This window comes from Hyperoodon ampullatus, assembly GCF_949752795.1.
Source record: "Hyperoodon ampullatus genome assembly, chromosome: 19".
NCBI lineage: Eukaryota > Metazoa > Chordata > Mammalia > Artiodactyla > Ziphiidae > Hyperoodon > Hyperoodon ampullatus.
The window spans coordinates 47,413,520-47,437,102 of NC_136932.1; positions in this window are offsets into that span (position 1 = coordinate 47,413,520).

A 23,583-nucleotide genomic window follows, 5' to 3' on the forward strand; every position below is an offset into this window, starting at 1 on the left:
ACCCCAGATACCACAGAGAGCAGCTCTGCATCCACTTTTCCTGAGGCTTCTCAAGTTTCCCGGGCCTCTCTTCACATCCCCCCTGCCCCAACCTGGGAGAAAGGACCAGAGGGACTCATTTGCCCTGAGGGGTTTGCCTAGAACCAAAGGCAACTCATCTGGAGGATCTGCATTGCTGGAGGACAATCTTTTACAGAAAGGAAGGAAACTAAGTATTCCAGGAGCTGAGGTGAGGCCTGGGCTGGGGAGAGAAGGCAGAAGAATTCCCCCAGCCCATTCCTACTACTTTTGGAGCCTGAACGTGGCCTCTGACCTGCACAAAGAGGGTCCTAAAGCCTTTTGCTTGGTGAAGGAGGCTGGCCACACCCAGCCTCCCTGTGCAGGGCTGTGCCAGGATTGCTACAAGGTGCTCCAGAGAAAGACAAATACTGTATAATATCGCTTATATGTGGAATCTAGAAAAATGGTACAGATGAACTTGTTTGCAAAGCAGAAATAGAGTCACAGATGTAGAGAACAAACTTATGGTTACCAAGGAGGGAAGGACGGGTGGTGGGACGAACTGGGAGATTGGGATTGACATATATACACTGCTATGCATAAAACAGATAACCAATGAGAAGCTACTGTATAGCACAGGGAACTCTACTCAGTGCTCTGTGGTGACCTAAATGGGAAGGAAATCCAAAAAAGAGGGGATATATGTATATGTATATGTATAGCTGATTCACTTTGCTGTATGGCAGAAACTAACACAACGTTGTAAAGCAACCATACTCCAATAAAAATTAATTTAAAAAAAGAAAGAAAGAAAGGGGGCTCCTCTGAGAGGGAGTCTGGGAAACTCATCAAGAAAAGATGAGCAGCTTCTTGGCTGCAGGACTTATTTTTTTTTAAGCCGTGGTTTTCTTTTTTTTTGAAGATGTTGGGGGTAGGAGTTTATTAATTAATTAATTTATTCTTGCTGTGTTGGATCTTCTTTTCTGTGCAGGGGCTTTCTCTAGTTGTGGCAAGCGGGGGCCACTCCTCATCGCGGTGCGCGGGTCTCTCACTATCGCGGCCTCTCTTGTTGCGGAGCACAGGCTCCAGACACGCAGGCTCAGTAGTTGTGGCTCATGGGCCTAGTTGCTCTGTGGCATGTGGGATCCCACCAGACCAGGGCTCGAACCTGTGTCCCCTGCATTAGCAGGTGGATTCTGAACCACTGCGCCACCAGGGAAGCCCCCTTGGCTGCAGGACTTCCGAGAGCCTTCAGAATGCTCCCGTGTACCTCTGGGACCCCAGCAGGAGGTGAAGGCAGTTGCCAGCCTTGTTTGCTCTGGGAACCCTTCGTGCACCAGCATCTTTGTTACAGAAATGCGGAACTGATGGGCCCTGTGGGTAGCCCAGAGTGTGGTGCGAAATGTGTTTGAAATGTGTTTGGGGCATAGTTGCCACTGCTTCCCCAGAGGAAGCAGGATGTGGCCTTGTGATAACAGTGTGGGTTTGGTCAGCAACTGTTAACACAGGGACCAAAAGGCTCGTGGCAACTTACACCATCATGTGTGAGTCTGGTCCCTCTGTCTACTAGGAGGGTCCCTGTGCTACACAACTTCCAAGGAGGACTAATCTCTCTGTAGTCCATGGGAATGGCGCCTCTGGGAGTTATGCAGTGCACAACCTGAGCAGCTGAACATGACAGTCCTGGTCCTGGCCCTCATCCTGCTCTTCTGACTGTTGCAGCAGCCTCTCTGTTGACTTCCTGTCTCCAGTCTACCACCTCTGGTGTCTCCTGCCCCCCTCCTCTGTGTCACCTCTCCAGTCCTACCCTCCTCCAAGTCCCTTCTCCCCTAAGCCAGCTGCCAGAGGTCTACAAGTACCCTCCGGCTGTGCAGGACCCTGGGAGAGGAGTCCTGCCTCTGAGCCGGATGGGCTGTATCGTCTTGGGCTTAACCTCTTTAGGGCCAGCGTCTCCATTTGTGAAATGAGGATAAAATGCTTGGGTTATAGTTTTCTCTATCATTAGATTCTGAGCTTCAGGAGGCCAAAGGCTGTCTGTCATTCATCCCTGTCCCCTGGCGTCTGGCACCTCCTAGGTCCTGGTGGATGTTTGATCACTTTGACCAAAACCTTTCTGCCCTTCTCCCTCTCATGCTGGATGGATTGGCCCAGTATTTCTCGGAACACTGCCTGCCCTCCCTACTCCTGGGCTTTGCCTATGCCGTTCTTCCCCCTAGAATTCCCTTCTGCTCTATCTGCAGCACTGCCCATTTTGGGGGGAGCTCAGTTGCCACGCCTGAACCCTTTCCCAGCCCTCTCCCCCAAACCCCACTGGAAACAGCCTCCCGCTTCCACACCAACCCCGCCCCCATGGCAGGGAAGGTTCCTTCTGTCCCAGACAGGCTCCTCTGTTCTAGGCAGAAGAGGGGTTGGCACTTCACTGCACCCGCTTGGGGTGCCCAGAGCCTGCATGGTGCCAGGTGCAGAGCAGGGCTCAGGATGGAAGGGCCCAGAGTGGACTGGAAAGTGGTGGCAGCTTCAGGGCTCTTTTCCCCCAGGAGGGAGGAAACCCTGGGCAGGGTGGTTGCCGGCCCCCTTCCCAGAACAGGCCCAGGCTAGGCTGGGGCAGACCCGTGTGCTAATGCAGGCTCGGGGCGTGGGGTGGAGCCCTTCAAGGTCGGCTTTGGGGTCCAGAGCAGTCTTGGGACTTCCCTGGCAGCCCGGTGGTTAGGACTCCATGCTTCCACTGCAGGAGACATGGGTTCGATCCCTGGTGGGGGAACTAAGATCCTGCAAAACATGCGGCACGGGCAAAAAATAAATAAATAAAAAGTAGTCTTTGGGTCTGGTGGAAGAGTAAGCGCATTGGAGACTTATGTTCGGTGTCTTGGCTTATTGGGCTCTCTGTTGTTTAAAAAAAAAAAAAATTATTTAAAATGCTTAATTTAGGACCCGGCCTGTGGTAAGTGGTCAGTGTCTGCTGTCCGTGGGAGGAGAGTGGAGCTTCACGTTGAGACCGTGGACGTTGGGGTCAGAAAGACCTGGGTCTGAATCCCGGCTCAACCCCTTCCTAGTGAGACTTTGGGCATGTCCTGTCACGTCTCTGGACCTCAGTTTCCTTGTCTGTGAAATGGGCACGAGCCTGGTGCTCTCTTCTTCAGGCTCGGCGTGAGGATTCGGGGAGACCAAGTCGAAGCCTGTGGCATTAGTTAAGATGTGGTGGAGCCTGACAGAAAGCAGAGCGCTAGAAACATTGGTGGCTATAAATATTACTACTTCACTTCTATTTTCTGGCAAAGAACCATGAATTTCCTGGACCTCTTCATTTTTTCTCACTTTCCATGACTGGCAGTAGCAGGTGGCCTTCTCTCCGGGACTGTTTTTTCACGGCAGCAAAATCGCGTATGTTTTTTTTTATCACTTCATAGGAGGGCTCACGCACGACTCGTGAAGAACAGCTCTGCTGTAAACCCGGCTGGGTCACGTGCTGAGCCCTCACTGCCCACGGCTCCCCACCCAAGACCCCACACAGCCGTGGTCCCTACCCACGCACCCCCATCCGCTGCAGCCCGGGTAACCCCCGGCAGCTCCCTCACCCACCTCACACACCCCACCATCCCCAGCTCCTCAGCCCCACCTGTCTGAGCAGTACCCTAAGGCCATTTGCCACAGAGGAGCCCGTGTGCACGTGAGGCAGAAAGACCGCTGCACATGCACAAGCCTAGGCCTGGCCTTTGACTCAGATCACTGTCTGCACCTCCATCCTCTCCACAGAGCCCTCAGCCGGTCCCTAAGGTGCACTGATGACACCCACTGGTAAGAACCACCACCAGGGTGCCCGGCACTGCTGTGAGCCAACCAACCAATCAGATGTAAATGAGTGTAGGACTGTCCCTCGGGGCTGTCAAAGAGGGTGATGTGACTTGGCCAGGGAGCCCTGTCTTCCCCTCAGGAGCAAACTGGGTCACCAACACTCCAGGTCCTTTCTGTTGGAAGTGTGGTCCAGGGATGGCCCCTGGGAGCCTGTTAGAACTGCAGGCTCTGAGGCTGAACCCAGACCAGCTGAGTCAGAATCTGCATTTTAACAGGACGGCAGGGGTTCATTCACATGCTCTTTGAGGTCTGAGATGCGCGCCTGCCGGTCACTGGGGCTCGAGCTCGGCTGCGGGCGAGAATCACCTGGGGACTTTAAAATGTGCTGGTGCCCGGGTCCCATGCGCAGGTCCAGATTCCACCGGCCTGAAGTTTGGCCTGGACGTGGGGAGTTTTAAATGCTCCTCAGGTGCTTTTCATGTGCAGAGAAGTTCGGGAATCAGCCTTCTCCGTCTTATCACTGGACCCATAAGCTGTTTTATTGCTTGTGTTTGTAAGTAAGACTTGGTGAGAGGAAGGGCATGAGGTTCAGGTGGCTCTGGCCAGTGTGTGGATGGGTGTACATTAGAGAGGGCCTGGGGTAGTGGCTTGGAAATGTGCAGGGAAGCATTTAAGGCCTTGGAACCGCCCCAGTGAGGCACAGGGGAGCAAGGCACTGTCCCAGGGTCCCAGAGCCGGCTGGTTGCAAAGCCTGACCCCACACTTCGTTCCCTGACGCCGACTCCCAGCTGATGCCTGGGCATGTAGAGGTGCTACCTCCACGCCCTGGTCCTTGAACCAAAACCTCAGCTGGGTTTTGATCCGTAAGCCTGCCTCTGCTCTGCTCTTACTTTGCTGGTTGCTAGCTCTGGATTCCAGCCAAGAAAGCTAAACCCACCAAAGCTGGAGGCGTAAGCACATTGGGGCCTCATCCCCTTGCGTGATGAACACCCACTGAAAAGCAGCTCAGCTTCGTGGAGAGCGAGGGACTCCAGGTGGGCGGAGTCTGAGCCCCAGCCCTGCCACTTGTCAGCTGTGCTGCCTCACGCTGACCCTGCAGCCTCTCCGGCCTCTGTTCCCTTATCTGTAAAGTGGGCACAGTGGTACTCCCCGGCTCCAGGGAGTGTGCAGGTTGAGTGGGATGAAGAGGACAGAGCCGCAGGCTGGGCCTGGCAGGTGTGGGCACTGGATCAGGGTGAGCCGGGGCCACTGAGGGCTCAGCGTCACCTGGCATGGCCTCAGGAGTCTCCGAAACACCAGCCTAGGTCCCCAGCAGGCACATCCTGAACCTCCAGGGCCGGGGGCCGCTGACACGTACCTCTCTCCTCCTCTACCAGACACATGGGCTCAATTGCCGTCCCATGTGTGTGTTTGGTGGCTTTGGGGAGACCTGTGCTGCCAGCCTGGGGACTCCTTAGCCTTCCTGGCCTCATCAAGCAGCAGAAGTTGGCCACGGTTGGTGGCAATCTTCCCCCCGTGTGGGCCCACTCAGGACAGAGCAGCTGTCACTATCATGGTTATCTTATTTTTATTCCTCCCTCTGGGAGCCCAGAATCAAAAGGAAACGTTAGCGCTGCAGCCTCGTTACGGAGAGTAGAGAAATGGGGTCGGGTGGGCGAGTTTGGATCTTCTCAGCCAGGGCCCCATAGGCTCAGAACTGCAGCATTTCAGAGGGCAGAGCCCGTGGAGACTGTCTGGTGCGATGCTTTCATCTCACAGCAGATGGGGAAACAGACCACACAGGGCCCTGGACTTCCCCAGCGGTGAGTTGGGGCCAGGCTGGAACATGGTTCTCCTGACTCTGGGGTCTGAGGTCTTTCCCCTGCCACCTATGACCACTGCAGCCAGGGAGGAATTCAGGGGAGTTCTCCAGAGACCTCACCCCTCAGCCAGTGTTTCCACGTGAAATGCAGATCCCTGGGCCCTGGTGCCTGACTCAGGAGCTGGGGTGGACCCAGGGATCTGTATCCTCGGCAAGGTCGTCTGACCAAAGTTTGGAAACATTGCTGTGGACTCTCCCCGTGGGGCCGGAAAGCCCCAGCCCTGGGCTCTGCGCCTCTCCTGCGTCAAAATCCCAGCCCCTGGGGCTTCCCTGGTGGCGCAGTGGTTGAGAGTCCACCTGCCGATGCAGGGGACACGGGTTCGTGCCCCGGCCCGGGAAGATCCCACATGCCGCGGAGCGGCTGGGCCCGTGAGCCATGGCCGCTGAGCCTGCGCGTCCGGAGCCTGTGCTCCGCAACGGGAGAGGCCACAACAGTGAGAGGCCTGCGTACCGCAAAAAAAAAAAAAGAAATCCCAGCCCCTGACTCACCTGCTTTCACTGAAAACATCACTTACGAGGCAAACCTGACAACAGTAGGTCCCAGGTGAAGGGGACAGAGGCAGGATCCTGTCATGGATAAGCACATGCACCCTGGACCCAGGCAGCCTGGGATCGAATCCCACATCTGTCATTTCTAGTTTTGGGTCCTCGACATGTTTCTTCACCAGCTGGTGCCTTTGTTTCCTCACCTGTAGGTTGAGGAAGCAAGGCTTCCTTCCTGAGGTGTTGTGAGGATTCGATGCGTTAATACAAATGAAGTGCTTCGGTTAGTATCTGGCACATAGTAAGGTCTATAGAAATGTCCACTATGATTATGCACATTTTATAGGCTGAGAAAATTATGCTGAGAGGTTAAGAGACTGTCCTAAGGTCACACAGCCACCAAGCAGCAAAACTGGTTGGGCTTCAATCCTTGTCCCACATAGTCCCTGCCTGGGAGTCTACAGCCTTCCCAGCCCTGCCTGCCAACTGCAGCTCTGCTGGTGGATTACGGATTGGCCAGGAAGGACCTCTCCCCATGCCTCCAATTGCTCACTCACACACTCTGGGTTAGGATAGATTATCAATTCCTTGAGCCAGGAACGCAGAGTCTCTGGAAACCAAGTGGCCGTACAGAGCCACCTTTGTCCCAGAAGCCCCTCACGGGGACAGAAGCTTCTGGGGACACGACCACCCTCAATCTCGAAAGCTCAATTTTGGTTATGGCAATGCCCATCTGTACTCAGAGCTTACTTTCAATTTCTGGAAGAAATTGCACTTAAGACCTCTGCATTTTGATCTAAGAGAATGTTTTCAGACATCGGCTCTCCTGGTCCTTGTGCCACTTCCTTGTCTGGGAAAGAAAGTAAAGTCCAGGTGTCCATAAAAGAACCTCTGCCTCGAGCTTTCTGGTGTTTGGAAAGTGGTTTCTTCCCAGCGTTCCCCTTCCCCACTGCCACCCTCAGTCTTTCTCTGACTTAGTTCTCGACTGAGCGGTTCTGATGGAATTGGGAAGTTTGGCCCAGCATCCGGCTGGTGCCCACCTTCAGAAATGGCCCTGCAGTACCTCTCTGGTTGCCCTGAGGACTCAGGAACTGAGCAAGGCCATTCAAGCCTTTGGAGGGCCTGGCCTCGGGCCTGGCAGGCACTGGGCCCCCCTTTTTCCACCACCCACCCCCCTCCCTCTCAGTGGCCAGGGGAAAGGCAGCTCCATTACCACTCTTTTTCTCTTCTTTCATCCCTGCTGTGATAGAATCTGCCCTGAGCGGTCAGTGCCCGGCCAGCTCTCAGGGCCCATTCTAATGAAGGTAACTGAATGCCCGGGCAGCTGAAACCGGCCCTTTGCAAAACAGCCAGGGGAGGCCTGCCCTCGAGGGCAGAATGTGCCAGCTCTTGTTTGCCTTAACCTGGCATTAGAGACGGGCTGGGCCCTGCCGTGTGGGTGGAGGGGCCCAGAAAGGGGAAGGGGACAGAGAGCAGGTTTATTTGGGGTGAGCTGGACTGGTTCATTGCAGTTTGCTCTGAGTGCTTTCAGGAGTTGCAAAAGCAAACAGTAGATTTGGGTCACAAGGGGGTGGGTAGAGAAGGAGATGGTAGGATTAACAAGGATTCTGCCGCCAAGTGCTGGGGCTCAGGGCTCTGGGCTCTGGACTTGGGACCCTTCTGATCAGAGCTTCTGTTTCCTTCCTTCCTTCCGTCCCTCCCTCCCTCCGCTCAGAACCCACAGCTGCGAAGCTGCCCTTGGGCAGACACATGTCACCACTGTCCAGGGCTCCGTTTCCTAGACTCGAGAGGCCTGCAGCAGAGTGGAAGGGCTTGGGAGGCAGGCAGGCAGGCCTGCATCCAAATCCTGGCTCTGAATGTCCTTGGGCAGGTCCCTTAATTGTTTTGAGCCTCGGTTTTCTCATCTGTGAAATGGGAAGAGTAGTGCCTCTGCTCTGGAGCATCCAGATTTTGTGGGGCCTGAGGCTCTTACAATGTGTGGAGTCATCCTTAAGGTGAAGGATCTTGTTGTAGCTTCCTTTTGCACACTTTACAAAGCACACGACCATCTGAACACACTGGCAGGGCCCCTCTGGAGCACATAAGTGTCCTAGACGTTTGTTTCATTAGCGTCACGTGTACACAGCTACCTGGTAGGACTATGAAGGATCAAATGAGCTAATATGTGTGGAGCTCCTAGAACAGTGCCTGGCCCAGAGTAAGGCCCTCGTAAGTGTTTTTTTTTTTTTTTTGCTGTACGTGGGCCTCTTACTGTTGTGGCCTCTCCCATCACGGAGCACAGGCTCTGGACGTGCAGGCTCAGCGACCATGGCTCACGGGCCCAGCCGCTCCGCGGCATGTGGGATCTTCCAGGACCGGGGCACGAACCCGTGTCCCCTGCATTGGCAGGCGGACTCTCAACCACTGTGCCACCAGGGAAGCCCTTTTTTTTCCTTTAATTAATTTATTTATTTTTATCTGCATCGGGTCTTAGTTGCGGCATGCGGGATCTTTCATTGCGGCGTGCGGGCTCTTCGTTGCAGCAAGCGGGCTTCTGTCTAGTTGTGGCATGTGGGTTTTCTCTCTCTAGTTGTGGCACACGGGCTCCAGGGCGCATGGGCTCTGTAGTTTGCGGCACACAGGCTCTCTCGTTGAGGTGCACGAGCTCAGTAGTTGTGGCACACAGCCTTAGTTGCCCCATGGCACGTGGGATCTTCTTTCCCCAACCAGGGATCAAACCCACATTCCCTGCATTGGAAGGCGGATTCTTTACCACTGGACCACCAGGGAAGTCCCCCTCGTAAGTGTTAACTTTTAGTCTTATTATCTCTCAGGGTTGTCGTGAACATTAGGCGTGTACAGTGTTATGCTTGCGGCACCATGCTCGGTGCTGGCAGATGTGTTCGTTCACTAGCTCACCTAATAGTTAGTGCACACGATGGGCCGGGTCCGTGTTGAGGTCTGGGGTCAAATGGTCCCTCCTGGCGCTTTCAGTCTGGGAGGGGTAACCAGACCATCAGTTAATTACACAAATATGCAATTCCAAATGGAATGGTGATGGTCTGAGAAGGTGAAGATGTGCTAGGTGATCTCTAGGGGAGAGAAAAATGAAATCATTTGACCTGGGATATAAGGAAAGGCCTTTCTTGATACATTAAATGAAGGAAAGGATTCTTATTACTTTAATTTCAGCATGTCCATCATGAAGGCAGTCTGGCACAGTGACCAGGTCCAACTAGAAACTAAACAAATGTTATCTTGTTTGATCCCCTAGACAACTCTGAGATGAGAGGATGGAGACCAGGTGGGAGAGGTGGTCTTACCTGAGCTGACGTATGTACTCAGTGGTAGAGCCGGGATTCAAACCTCCACCCAACTGCCTTCCTGTCCTTTCAGCTACACCACGTGGCTGACACAAACGCACAGATGCCCTTGTAGGCTCATGTGACCTCAAGACGTTCTCAGAGGTCACACTACCACCACTTCTAAAGTGGCTGTGACCTCCCTGGTGTGTCAGACTCCAAGAGCAGTCAGTCTCCCAGACGTGGAAAGCACTCCTGGTGTCCTCAGGCACCTGCATCGTGAGTGTAGCTCCGCAGGCCCAGCTCCCATGGCCATAGACGCCAGCCCTGTCCTGGCTTTCTGGTCTACCCACTTGGTGCACTTACTCCTGCAGGGGCCATTGATGCTCTTTTACTTGTTACCTTGGAGGCCTGGAGGTGCTCACAGCATGAGGTACAAGATGCACTCAAACCATAAGACAGAGGTCAGAGTTCAAAACACAAGTAGGGAAGCAGGAGGAGCCCAAGTATTGGGCCCAGAAAACCACAGCGGGGGAATAAGCTTCTTCCTGGGTTTGACAGGCGTGGCAGAAGGGGGGATAGGAAACATAGCGCCCACAATCCAATGGAGGGAAGCAGGTAGGCAGGCGCGGGGCAGGATGGGGCCAACATTCCTTAAGCACCTACGATGTGCCACCCACTCTGCTAGGTGCTAGAAACCTGTTATTGAGAGATCCTCTTAGCAATCTTGGGGTAGGTACTTTTATCTCCATTTCTCAGATGTGAACACTAAGGCTCGGAGTGTCAGATGAACTTGTAAAGACTCATCCCTGAACCTGACAGGAGTTTATGGAGAGGGTCATGATTGAGGAGACAGTGGGCCACACAGTAGATGGAGCTTTCTATGGAAATATTATTTTATTTTTTTATAAATTTATTTATTTATTTTTGGCTGTGTTGGGTCTTCATTGCTTCTCACGGGCTTTCTCTAGTTGCGGCGAGCAGGGGCTACTCTTCTTTGCAGTGCGCGGGCTTCTCATTGCGGTGGCTTCTCTTGTTGCGGAGCACGGGCTCTAGGCTCACGGGCTTCAGTAGTTGTGGCACACGGGCTGAGTAGTTGTGGCTCGCGGGCTCTAGAGCGCAGGCTCAGTAGTTGTGATGCACTGGCTTAGTTGCTCTGCGGCATGTGGGATCTTCCCAGACCAGGGCTCAAACCCATGTCTCCTGCATTGGCAGGCGAACTCTTAACCACTGTGCCACCAGGGAAGTCCGGAAATATTATTTTTGTAACCAACATTATTGTTTTTAAATACAGAAACGTGTCATATTTCTATTAGCCCTCGTTAAAAGCTGAAGCAAATGTGTTAAAATTATGTGTGACAAAAGTATGTCTGTGGGAGACGAGACTTTTTAAAAAGTGTCCAGGGTTGTAATATTTGTGCACGAAACTCAATGCCAGGGTAGTAATGACAAGCGCACTCATACTGAGGTCGTGGGAAGCAAGCGCTTTAGAGACCTTACCGCACGAGACAGATACAATTTTATTCCCATTTTACAGCTAATGGGACTGAGGCTCCGCTGTTAAACAGGTTGCCTGAGTTCACCCAGCTGGGAAGTGGTGGATTTGGAACCCACAGTCAGGTCTGTTGGAGAGGAGAGAGGCAGCCGTGTCCTAGTCCTGCCCTGAGTGGGCTCTGACAGGAGCTGGGGAGCTGATGGGCCGAGCTGAGGTCTGGGCGACAGGGTGGTGTTGATGGAAGCAGCGACCGAGCTCTCAGTGCCAGGTGTGAAGATGAGAGTTGCCACCCGGTTACCGTCCAGCTGGCCGGCCCCTCGCCTGGCACCTGAGACGGCAGGCAGTGCGCCCTGCTGGCTGGGTCCAGACTTGTGTCCGAAAGCAGTTGGCCCTGCCAGGTGGTGGGGCTCCTTGGCTTAAGCCCTCAAATGCTGAGTTACAAAGCAGGAAAGAGTCCACTCACCGGAGGTCAAGTCCCCAGACCTTGGCTGAGAGCTGCCCTGGGGCGGGCTGGTGGAGAGACAACCCAGTCCATCCTGGAGGAGCTCAGCCTACGAGGATGTAAAAAACCACAGTGACGCGTGCTCCAGCTGTACCCCAGGGGCGGGGGGCAAGCACAGGGGACTGGCTGCACCAAGCTGGGCTTTGAAGGCTGAGTCCTGGTAATCATCCCATGAGCTTCCCTGACACCTCCCCTGTGTGCACCCAGCAGTCTCCACCTCCAGGCCTCCCACCCACCCGAGGTGGGTCCCGTTTCCTGGCAAGGCTCAGCCATGCACCCATTCCACAGCTGTGTGGGGGGCACTGGAGATCCAACTGGTCCCTCCCTCCAAGAGCTTTATTCTAAGGGGAGAAGGCAAAACCATACCCAGGAAAATTGTCAGTAACGTAAATGCAGACAAAGAGAAGTGCTTTGAGGGGAATTCCCTGGCGGGCCAGTGGGTAGGACTCCGCGCTCCCAATGCAGGGCGCCTGGGTTCGATCCCTGGTCGGGGAACTAGATCCCACATGCCTGCCACAATGGAGTTCCCATGCCGCAGCTGGGAAGTCTGCATGCCGCAGCGAGGATCCCACGTGCCGCGGCTAGGACCCGGCACAGCCTAAATAAATACATAGTTTTTAAAAAAGAGAGAGAAGTGCTTCGAAGAAACTACAGAGAGTGAAGGGGAGGGAGTGATGGGGGGATCGTCTCTAGAGGTGACTAGAGACGTAAGGGATGGAGGCAGGTGAAGCCGGGGGCGGGGCAGAAAGCAGGGAAGTGTAAAGGTCCTGAGGCAGGAAAGAGCTTGGTTGATTTGAGAGCTGGCAAGAGGGCCACCGTGGCCGGTGATGGAGACGTGGAGACGGGAAGGCGGATGGGGCAGAGACGCCTGAGAGGGCGGGGCCGGGCGGGGCGGGGCGGGGCGGGGCAGGGCAGTACAGGGTTTATCCTGGGTGTCGTGGAGGCCAGGTGAAGGTTTTCCCTTGGGAAGTCACAAGACCTACTTGGTGTTTTAAAGAGATCCCCGGGGCGGTGGGGGTGGGGGGTGTCAAGACAGCGCGGGCATCAAGGTGGCCAGTAAGGTGGCTGTGTGTTCGTCCAGGGAAGAGGTGGTGGCAGCTTGGCCGAGGACGCTGACAGGCAGGTGGGTTGGGTGGTGAGAAGAAGTGAGCTTGGCTGATGCTGGGGAGAGGAAGGAGTCTTGAAGGACCAGCCTGCGGTTCTCGCCTGGACTCCTGGGTGGATGCTGGTGCCCTGTGCTGAGCTGGGCTGCAGGGCGTGGAGGGGGATTGAGGGAGGCAGCGGGTTCGGAGGGAAATTCAGCAGTTGGTTGTGGACATGTTACTCGAGATGCCCACTGGAGGGTGAGTTGAAGACGTTCCCATGCAGTGAGGCGCATCCAGATCCCCTTTAGGTCAGAGCCCCTCCCTCGTTCTCCCATCTGCCGGGAGCGCCGGCCGCAGCAGGCCCTCCCCAGGCTGCGGCCAAGGCCCAAGATTACAGACCCTTCCTGGGGGCATCCTGCATCCCACGACTGGTCCAGGTGGGGATGCGAGGGTTTTGTCCCCTTGCCTTTTCGGGGGGACAACTCTGAAGGGCCATCCCAGCGCCAGAGCACCCGTGGGGTCGTCTGAGACCTCATTAACAACCGCACTGCTGTTCGCCTCTCCCTCATGCCCCGTCCTGCTTCCCTTGCTGGGTTGATTCCTAGCTCGCTCCTCGGTAAACTTCCTCCACGGACGATTGGATACAATAGTTGGGACCTCGGGGGGAGAGGTCCAGGCTGGACATAAACCTTTGGGAGCCCTAAGAAAAAGAGAAATCACTCCTTGGGGAAGAGACCAGGAGGGCAGGCATCCTAGAAACCAGGCTGAAAAAGTGAAAGGGACAGGTCCACTGGGTCAAGTGCTGCGGTGAGGTGAGGACCCACGTGGCTTTGGTTTATTTATTTCCACCCTGTGGGGTTTAGGGAGGGATTTTCAAAGCCAGGGCATAATCTGGAATGGAGATGAACTAGCGGAGAAAGGGACATTGGTGATGCAGAGCAGCGGGGCGTGAGGTGGCCGCAGGGACAAAGAACCTTCAAGGGGGCGGGGCCCGGGATCCGAGGAACAGGGTCCATCTGTGAACCATGTACTGCAGCGGCCAGAAGGCAGTTAAGGCACCTGCACAGGTGGGTGTGCAGACCTGTGGAGGGGACAGGAGGCGGGTCTCTTCTGGTCGCTTCTATTAAGCACAGTGTCAGCTGCGTGTGAGCAGTGGGGAAGCAGTGCTGGATGGAAAGGAGGAGAACCGACTTAGCCTGAGGGCTCCCAACTAGCCAACGGCAAAGGTGTGATTCAAACCCAGCCGGAAACTGACTTAAAAAGCCTGGGCTCTGGGCTTCCTTAGCTGGAGAAAGCACAAGGAACAGCAAAGGTGTCAGTTACCCGGTCAGCAGGTAATAGAGGTAGCAGCAATACAGACAGGTATGGAGCTATCATGGTGCTAAGTATTCTTCTGAATCGCCGTCAGATGCATTGTCTACTGTGCCACTGGCCTACATCTGTAAGTGTTCTTCACGAGTTATTTCATTTAACACTCAGCTCCCACCCTGTCCCTCAGTCACCCTGTAACACAGATACAGTTGATCCTCATTTTTTGCAGATTCCATATTTGCAAATTTGCTTACTTGCTAAAATGTATTTGTAACCCCCAAATTAATACTCACAGCGTTTTCGTGCTCATTTGCAGACATGCTCAGAGATGAAAATTTGAGTCGCCCAACTGAGGTCGAACAAGATATGACTCTACTTTTTAGCTCATTCTGTAAACAAGTGTCCCTTTAACAGTCTTTTTAATGCCATGTTTTTGCATTTTGGGGGTTTTTTTTTTGGGGGGGGGTGGATTTCGCTGTTTAAAACGACTCCCAGGGCTTCCCTGGTGGCGCAGTAGTTGAGAGTCCGCCTGCCGATGCAGGGGACACGGGTTCGTGCCCCGGTCTGGGAAGATCCCACATGCCGCGGAGCGGCTGTGTCCGTGAGCCATGGCCGCTGAGCCTGTGCTCCACAGCGGGAGAGGCCACAACAGTGAGAGGCCCGCGTACCGCAAAAAAAAAAAGACTCCCAAATGTAGTACTGAAGTACTGTCTAGTGCTCCCAAGTGCAGGGAGGCTATGATGTACCTTATGGAGAAAATAAGTGTTAGGTAAGCTTTGTTTAAGCATGAATTATAATGCTTTCGGCTGTGAGTTCAACGTCTAATAACGTGTGTCTTTAAACAAACACGCATAAAACAAAGTTATGTATTGATTGGTTGACGAAAATGTTGTGATCAGAGGCTGGCAGGAATTGACTTGAACGCCAGCTATGGGAAGCAGAGCTGGAGCTTGAGCCTGGCTGGCCAGGCCCTCGAGCACTTCCCGGCCATGAATGTGGCCTTGTGGTCCAGTGAGACAGCAGGGGGCCCGGCCTGGAAGAAAGGTTTCTTTTTCAGGGCAGCCCCTCCCTCCCCTGCGCTGGCCTCCTCTGGGCTCGGCCTCACCAGGGTCTGTACCTGAACACAGCGGCTCCTTCAATCCGTCTGGCTGCAGCCACTGAGCCCTGCCGGGTTGCGGTTTTCCCCTAAGTGGGAGAAACACTGGCTCAGTGTCCTGGGGCCAGGGCCTTTGGTTTCCCGTTGCCGAGCCCGGGCCCCGGGAGGGAAGGCACAAACGAGGTGTGTGTGCCTGAGAGGGAGGCCAGCTCCAGCCTCCAGATGAGCCCAACCCGCCAGTTTATTCAAGGGCAGCCTGGCCCTCGCCAGCCCCCTTCACTCACGGCCTCTCATCGTGAAGAGCCCACAGCCCTACTTTTGTCATTTATGGGGCGGCTTGTTCGTTGTGGGTTTGGGGTGTTTTTTTCATCTCCAGATAATGTAGGAGACAATTGTGGGGGACTGTGATTTCCAAGTGGAATTACAGGCCCTTCAGGATATGTCCTTCCGACCTGAAAAAAGATGTAAGGTTGTGGGCATCCACTCCCAGCCTTTTCTAAAAGTTTGTCTCCTCTCAGGAGCTGGCTAAATTCCTGAGATTAATGACCTCCACCCTGGAGCATCCCTGGTGCAGGTCCTAAGTGCCGGCTGAGAACAGGGATGCAGGGAGAGCTCACAGGACTGTGAAGAGGGGCCGTGGCCATGGAGAGGGGGGCTCAGAGGGCCTCGGGGCCCCACCCTGCCGGAGAACAGATGAGGGCAGGCGGTGGGCAGGCTGCGGCCCAGATCAGCTCTGGGGAGGGTTGCAGTGACCCAACAGAGAGTGCAGCCTGGCTGCCAAGCTGTAAAACCGAGAAAGGAGCCTGGGCTTGTGTTTGGGGCTCATTTTAAACAGCCTTCCCACTCCTGTGGGGAGTGGAAAGGGCTGGTACAGAATCCCACAACCTTCCCTGAGCCTTTGTGTACAGAAACTGCCGCTCAGGGACACAGCTGTCACAGCAGCCGAGGCCGCGTTTAGACCCCAGCATCTCAAGGGCGGGGCCTCTCTGATGACTCACACACCCAGCACACACATGTGTGCCCATGTGCTGGTGCCTGGCGGGGCACGCTCACCCCTCTTAGTGCGCAGCCCTGGGGGTCCAGTGGTGCTGGGGGGAGGGGGGAGGGGGGCGCTCTGCACCCCCTTATATGTCCAGGTGGCTGGCCCGTGGATTCTGCTCAGTGAATGTTGTTGGAATAAATGAATAAACGAGTGAATGGATGAATGAATGGCCTTGGTTCCACTGTGGTTGCTTTGGGGAAGTTATTTTACAAATCTGAGCCTCCCTTTGTTTGGTGCATCAGTCCCTGGGATCAGCTCCCTGGGTCTGAAGCCTGGCTCTCCACTTATTGGCTTTATGTCTTTGAGTAACCTCTTTGAGCCTTAGTTTCCCCATCTGTAAAATGGGGATAATACCTGCCTCATAGGCTTGTTGTGAAAGTTAAATGAGTTAATGTCATGTGAAGCACTTAGAACAGAACCTCATGCATAGTAAGTGTTCTGTAGGTGTTTGCTATTCATATCTTTAAAATGAAGATAATAACATGATGTTGTTGTGTGTGTGTGTGTGTGAGTGTGAGGGTATGTTGGGAGCCTGGTGCATTGTTTTCCCAAGTGTGTTCCTTACAACACCGAGTCCTTTTGTTGTTAGAAGTTAAGTGAGAAGAAGAGATCCCGTCCAAAGCTGGACAGCCTTAAGAAAACCCCAGGTTCAAACAAAGCGAGGAAGGTCTCTCTCCTGCTCATGTGCTCTGTGATGTCTCCAAGGGGGAGCCAAGAGTTTCGCCTGCTGATTCGACCACAGAGCCCATTTTTGCTTTCACAGTGGGATGGGGGCTCCACAAAATACATTTTTGGAAGCAATAAATATTTCTTTTTTTAAATTTTATTTTATTATTTTTTATACAGCAGGTTCTTATTAGTTATCCATTTTATACATATTAGTGTATACATGTCAATCCCACTCTCCCAATTCATCCCACCACCACCACCACCCCCGCCCCACTTTCCCCCCTTGGTGTCCATACGTTTGTTCTCTACATCTGTGTCTCTATTTCTGCCTTGCAAACTGGTTCATCTGTACCACTTTTCTAGATTCCACGTATATGAGTTAATATACGATGTTTGTTTTTCTCTTTCTGACTTACTTCACTCTGTATGACAGTCTCTAGGTCCAACCACGTCTCTACAAACGACCCAATTTTGTTCCTTTTTATGGCTGAGTAATATTCCATTGTATATATGGAATTGCATACAGTACAGTAGGGAGCCTGACAGGAGGCCAATCCCAACAATACATTGTGTTCCTCACAGTAGCAGAATTTATGTTTGAGGCATGGAGATCATGAAGCCAAGGAGTCATTTATTCTCAATGAAGGAGAGGGGAAGACTTCACATGGCAGTCCACACCTGAGTGGGGTTTTGAAGGATGAATAGGAGTTTGCCTGATGGACAGAGGAGGCAAAATGTTTGATACTCAAACAGCATCCCCAGTCTACTTTCAACCACCACCCCTTTCTGGGGTCAGTGTGGACCCTTCTGCCATTAGTAAGCTTTGTGACTGTAAGGCATTTCTTCTCTCCAGGCATCAGTTTTCCATTTGTAAAATGGGATCCCTTCCAGCTTTAATGTGCTGTGATTTCATGTCTATATCGGCCTAGATGATATTAATTTCTAAAGAGTTCCCATATTTGCAAAACACTTTCCAAAAGTTTTTGACATTCTTTTAATGCACAGCCCAGCCTTACAAAGTTAGTTGTACTCTCTCCATTTGACTGAAGAGGAAAGTGAGGCTTGGTGAGCTAAAGTGACTTGCCCTTTGCCTATAAGTGGCAGAGCCAAGCCTCAAATCCAGGTCCTCTGACTCTGACTCAACTCATAAGCCTAAAATCCATCTGTGGGTTGTACATAAATGATCCTTGATGGGTCACTGGCCTCGCACAGGCCCTGTGTCTGATATTACTGCTGACAAAGGGCGAGGAGGAGGAGTGGAGACCATTGTGCGCTGAGGATGCCAGGCCCCACCTAAAGAAATAGCTTAAGGGAAAGAGGTAAGCAGGGTGCCCTGTGAGGGGTGGAAGGCAGGACCTTGAGGACGGATTGTCAAGGGAAAGCTGTTTTAGCCAGACAGCAGGGTAAAGTCCAGGACAGCAGGCAGGGGCTCAGCTGCTCTTTCCAAAGCAAAAATTGGTGCCTAAATCCAGGGTGAAAATAATCCCCTGCCCCCCAAATCTTTCTGTCCTGCTTCGGTTTCCTTCATAGCACGTGTCATGGACATCGTCCATTCATTTATTTGTTCATTGTCTGACTTCCCCCACTAGAAAGCAAGGGCCACAAGAACTGAGACTATTGATTACAGCTATATCTCCAGCTGGAACAGGGTCTGACCCATAGAAGATCGTGATTAAATATGTGTGAATGAATGACGGTATGAATGAATTAATGAACGATGCCTTCCCCTGCTATCGCTCCAACTCCTGATGTAGTCAGCAAGCCTTTGGCAAAGTATTCAATTGTTCCCAAACTTTGCTGCATTGCAGTCACCTGGGGATCTTTAAAAACGGCTAACGGGGGTGGGGGTGGGGTGGGGTGGGGTGGGGTGGGGTGGGGTGGGGGGATCTTCCCTGGCAGTCCAGTGGTTAAGACTCCACGCTTCCACTGCAGGGGGTGTGCGTTCGATCCCTGGTCGGGGAACCAAGATCCCACATGCCGCGTGGCATGGCCAAAAAAACAACAAAAACAAAAACGGCTAACGCCTGGCTCCCACCCCAGCCATTTGGATTCATTTGCTCTTGGTGTGACCTGGGCATTGACTTTTTTACGTTCCCCAAGTGAGGCTAGTGTGCAGTGCAGTTTTGGAACTGTGGCTTTACTGTCCACTCCTAAAATCAGAGATGTGGGCTGCCAGGTCTGGGAGGTGGTAGGGAGGGTGGGGAGAGGCATTTGAAACAGAGGAGACTTGTTTATGCTCTCAAGGGTCTGCAGTCACCTGATGTTACCGAGAGTACAGGAAAGGGAAGTTTTCCCTCCTCGCCCTCTGCCGATGCAAGTCAAAGACCTTGTTCCATTTCCTCCTCACCTGCCACCATCTCCTCTTAGATGATTGGATGAGTCAGAGGAAATGAGGTTCTCTCACCATTTTCCCCTCTTACTGGGTTTGTGTGAGTAAGAAAACCCATTGTTTACGTCTGCACAGGTTGACAAAAATAGAGCTCAGCCTTTCTGAACACTCAGCCCAGGTCTAGAGTCAGTAAGACCCGGCCCTTCCCCGTCTGCACAGTGTCCAGCCAGACATCACGCAGGACCCCAGCCCCCAGGACAGACTGCTGAAGGCATCCTGGCCAAAGGGCGGCCACCAACCCCGAGGTGTTTGCCAGTGGAAGGGGGCTCATGTTTCTGGGGCTCACAGCTGGTCCAATATCTGCTCCTGGGAGAGCGTGTAGCTGTAGGATGGGAAGTAATGCGCTGTCCAGACCGCAGCTTTCCAGAGGAAGGGATGGTCCCAGATGCCTCCTCTTCCCTACGCAGTGCAGACCCGCTGGACAGGCCCCTGCTGGAGTGCAAGGGCTCTGTTTGTTGCAAGCGGGAGATTGGGAACAACTGGGACTCGTTGAGGTTAAGGGGCGTCTCTAATCCCAGTATCCCACCTGCGGCCTCAGTAGCTGTTTCTCTTTCTGAAGCCACTGCTTAAGTCATCAGACGTTGAACTTGTCTCCTGGGATGGAAAGCTGAGACTTTTAACAGCTGGGGCTGATGCTTTCTGACTCCAGAGTCAAGGGACCTCTGAAGAGGAGGTTGGAGAAAACAAGTGTTTGCAGCAAAGTCTGAGCAGGCTACGCGGAGGGTTTTTCCACACAAAAAGCAGCAGCTGGTGATACCGTGTTTGGACAGAAATAAGGTCCAGTGTGTGACCAGGTGTGACTGATGTTGACGGTGCTGATTGATAACTGATGTCTGTCTTGGAGAGTACTAGACAGAGAGTCTTGAGTCCCAGCTCTGATCCCGGCTCTGCCACGAATTGTGAGCAGCTGTGAGGGGAGAAGCCCTTTCCCGCCTCTGGGCTTGTTTCCCTGTTTGGTAAATGAGTGGTTTCACTAGACTAGTGATTTAAAACACCTTTTAAGCCATGGAACTCTTTGTTCATGTGAAATTTCATGTGGAAGTCTACATGTAAAGCAGATAGAAATGGAGCTATTCCTGTTGCTTATCTAGAGCACACTCCGAACCCCACTTCTGCAAGGTCTCCACAGAACTGTGAGGGTTCCAAGGAACCCAGCTTGAGAACCACTGGACTTGATGCTTCCCCCCACCCCGCCCGCAGCTCTGGGGTTATTTGTGTTGCTGTTTTCTGTCTGTTCATTTGGCTAATGTTGGTTGGCATCAGCTGTTTGGCTAATGTTAACACTGGGTAATGCTCAGAGGGCTCTTTCCTGGTACAGTGATGCCCTTTATGCTTAGCCTGGCCTTCCATATGGCCCCAGACATGTACAAAACGTTGCCTCTTTACACCCTCTGATGTTGCGCTAACTCCTGCGTGGTGACAGCAGAAGGAAAGTAGACATAGGTAGATAGCTGGGGTACAGAGAGAATTTACTAATCTCTTCCCTCACCTGGATCACCCAGATGACCATGTGTTTTCCACCCCCGTAAGTTTCTGGAGGATCATTAACTCCTGCTTGTCAGTGTTCTGTTGGCTTTTCTCTGGCTTTGGCATTCAGCAACACCAGAGTATTCTTGTATCAACAATGGAAGAATCAGTTTCCTGACATAAAAAGAATTAATCAGAGTGACTTGCAGTCTAAAAATTACTCTTGGGTACATTCCCTGGGAGAGGGTTTCTGATTTTTTTTTAAAGCCTTTATTTATTTTAAAAATATTTCTTTATTTTGGCTGTGCCAGGTCTTAGTTGCGGCATGCGGGATCTAGTTCCCCAACCAGGGATCGAACCCAGGCCCCCTGCATTGGGAGAGCAGAGTCCTATCCGCTGAACCACCAGGGAGGTCCTGGGTTTCTGATTTTAATGAGACTGTTCTTTCTCTTGAAAAGACAAGTCAGACCCCTTAGGAGACTCACAGCGCCAGGCAAACGCTGTGAGGGAGTAACCTCCCTGCCACTCCCCACCCCCAGCCTGTCTGACCCCATCAGTAGGAAGGAGAGGGTCCGGCACTGGCAGTCAGGAGCCTGAGTTTCAGTCCCTGCTTATCTGGTATCTCACTGTGTGGCTTTGGACAAATTCCCAGCCTTCTCCGAGCCACTGTCTTACCATCCATAGCATGGGGGACAAGTGCCTTTGATACTTACCCAGAGAGTCTTCCTAGCTTAACATGGTTAGAGTCTAAACACATCTAAAACACATCTAGACATCTAAAACACAGCTATGCTAGGGGACCAGAGTAGCTAACTCAAGACCCTCCTTGTCCCAGCCTCATAGGTGGGGCTGTCTCAGAGGCAGAACTCTATTGCTTAATAACTGTGTCTCAGGCCCCACTTGATCAGATGACACTGAGTCCTCCATGTGCCCTAGTCTGGGCTGGAGCCCTTAGTTCCCACATTCCATTTCAGAAACAGTAGTTCCCCACACCCCCTCCCGCCTGCCCCAAAACTAGCACTGCTTCCCTGAACACTATGGAAGATGACAGGGCCTCTCCAGAAAGTCAGTGGCCTCAGTTCTCCTGAGAATTCTAATCCTCCTGAGGTTCTAATCCTCCCCCTAGTTCCTCGCCAGCCTCTTGCCATATGGTAATTGATAATGGCTACTGTTTATTGAGCACCTGCTATGAGCCAGGCCCTGTTCTAAGTATTTTATGGGTCCCGATTATCTTCATCTTCACACCAATCCGAAAATATGTATCACTATTATCTCCCACTTACAGATGAGGAAACTGAGACACTGGGAATTAAACCTGTCTGGAGTCATCCAGCTACAATGTGGGAAAGCCAAGAAATGACCCTCAGTTCTGGCTCCAGAGCTCTTGCACCTAATCAATCACTGGGTCAGACTGGGCCTCATTCATGCCACTGGGAGTAGCTAGCAGCTGGTATTTACTGAGTGCTTGCAGCTCAGGAGGCATTATAATAGCTACTTTTGTTTTTGTTTTGTTTTTGGCTACACGGCATATGGATCTTAGTTCCCTGAACAGGGATCGAACCCACGCCTGCTACACTGGCAGCGCGGAGTCTTAACCACTGGACCGCCAGGCAAGTCCCCTAGGCACTTCTTTTATCATTCCATTTACACCTCACAACTGGAAGAGGAAAGGTCCTGTTTCCATTTTATAAAGTTGGAAAACTGAGGCTCTGAAACATTACATGACTTCCCCATGGCAAATTGTAGAACTGGCAGGCTTCAACTCAGTGCGTCCTATGCTGATGTCTTGTGACACTCCTCTCTGTCATACTGCTTTTCAGGACAAATACCTGGAGATGCTCCCCACCCCACCAGTTTTTGGGAAAAATAAAGAGGGACCACTAGCAGCCCCTCTCCATGGAGCTCTGGACCATGTCCATCACGCTCCCCCCTGGTGGGGGTAGGGAAGCCAGGTCTGACTCTCCACTGACCTTCTCTGGGAGAAAGCCAATGATCACCTTAGGTTTCTGCTTCTCTTCCCCAGTTCTGCGTGACCCTGTCACGTGACCTGCTTTCTGGAGCCCCACACTGCTTAGGGGCAACATGAGACGCAGAAGGGTAAAGGGGAAGCCGAGATAGAAACCCTGAATTCAGCCCCACCCTAAAACCTCACCTAAGGCAGTTGAGCTAAGGCCTCAGGTTGCAGCTGGGAAGGCAGAAAGAGCAGGCCCAGGGTGCATGGGCTCATTCACACACCACACCTTTGATGAATGCCTAAGATCAAGTGTACCCACTGGGCCAGGGTGCAAAACAACCCATGAGGTAGACTGTGCCATTCCCATTTTACAGATGAAGACACTGAGTCTGAGACGTTATATGACTTATCCTAACACTGACAGCTGGCAAATAGGATTCAAACCCAGGTCTGTCCGATTCCAAAGCCAGTGCTCTTTCTGGTACGCCACAGTGCTCCTGCGTGTTTAGGGACTGTGGGGGTGGACACAAACTAGGGTGAGAAACAGCCTGTGGCCTCCGCACATAGATCTCTGAACTGCAGGGCATAAGCAGGGAGGAGAGGGCCAGCTGTGATGGAGTTTCCACCTCACCCACACTACCCCAGCCTCCCCGCCACATGTAGCCCTTGCCAGGAAGCCCCCCTCTGGCTAATGCTGTCCCTTTTGGAGAGTCCCCAGCAGGTCTGGGAACCCCAGTGGGATGCTTTGCCTCAGAGACAGGCCCTGGTAAACAGAAAGGTAGCTGGGAATTTATTTGCAAGGGAGATACTGGGGAGAAGGAAGTTGAGAGCAAAGAGCCAGAGGCAAGGGGGCTGAAAAGCTGTGTGTGTGTGTGTGTGTGTGTGTGTGTGTGTGTGTGTGTGTGTGTGAATTGGTGTACCAAAGGGCCCTGCCCATACCAAAATGCCACCTTGTTGGTCAGTGAGGACTCAAGGACCGCAAAGGTGGCTTCATACGGGCCTGAACCAGACAATTAGGAAGATAAATCCGCTCCCCACCCTCCCCCAGTTACACAGTACAACGTCAAGTCAAAGGGAAACCACACTTGCAAAATTTGCTGGTTTACAGTTTTCCTTCCTTTAATCCGGAGCATAATGAAGAGTTATGAGGGGGCAC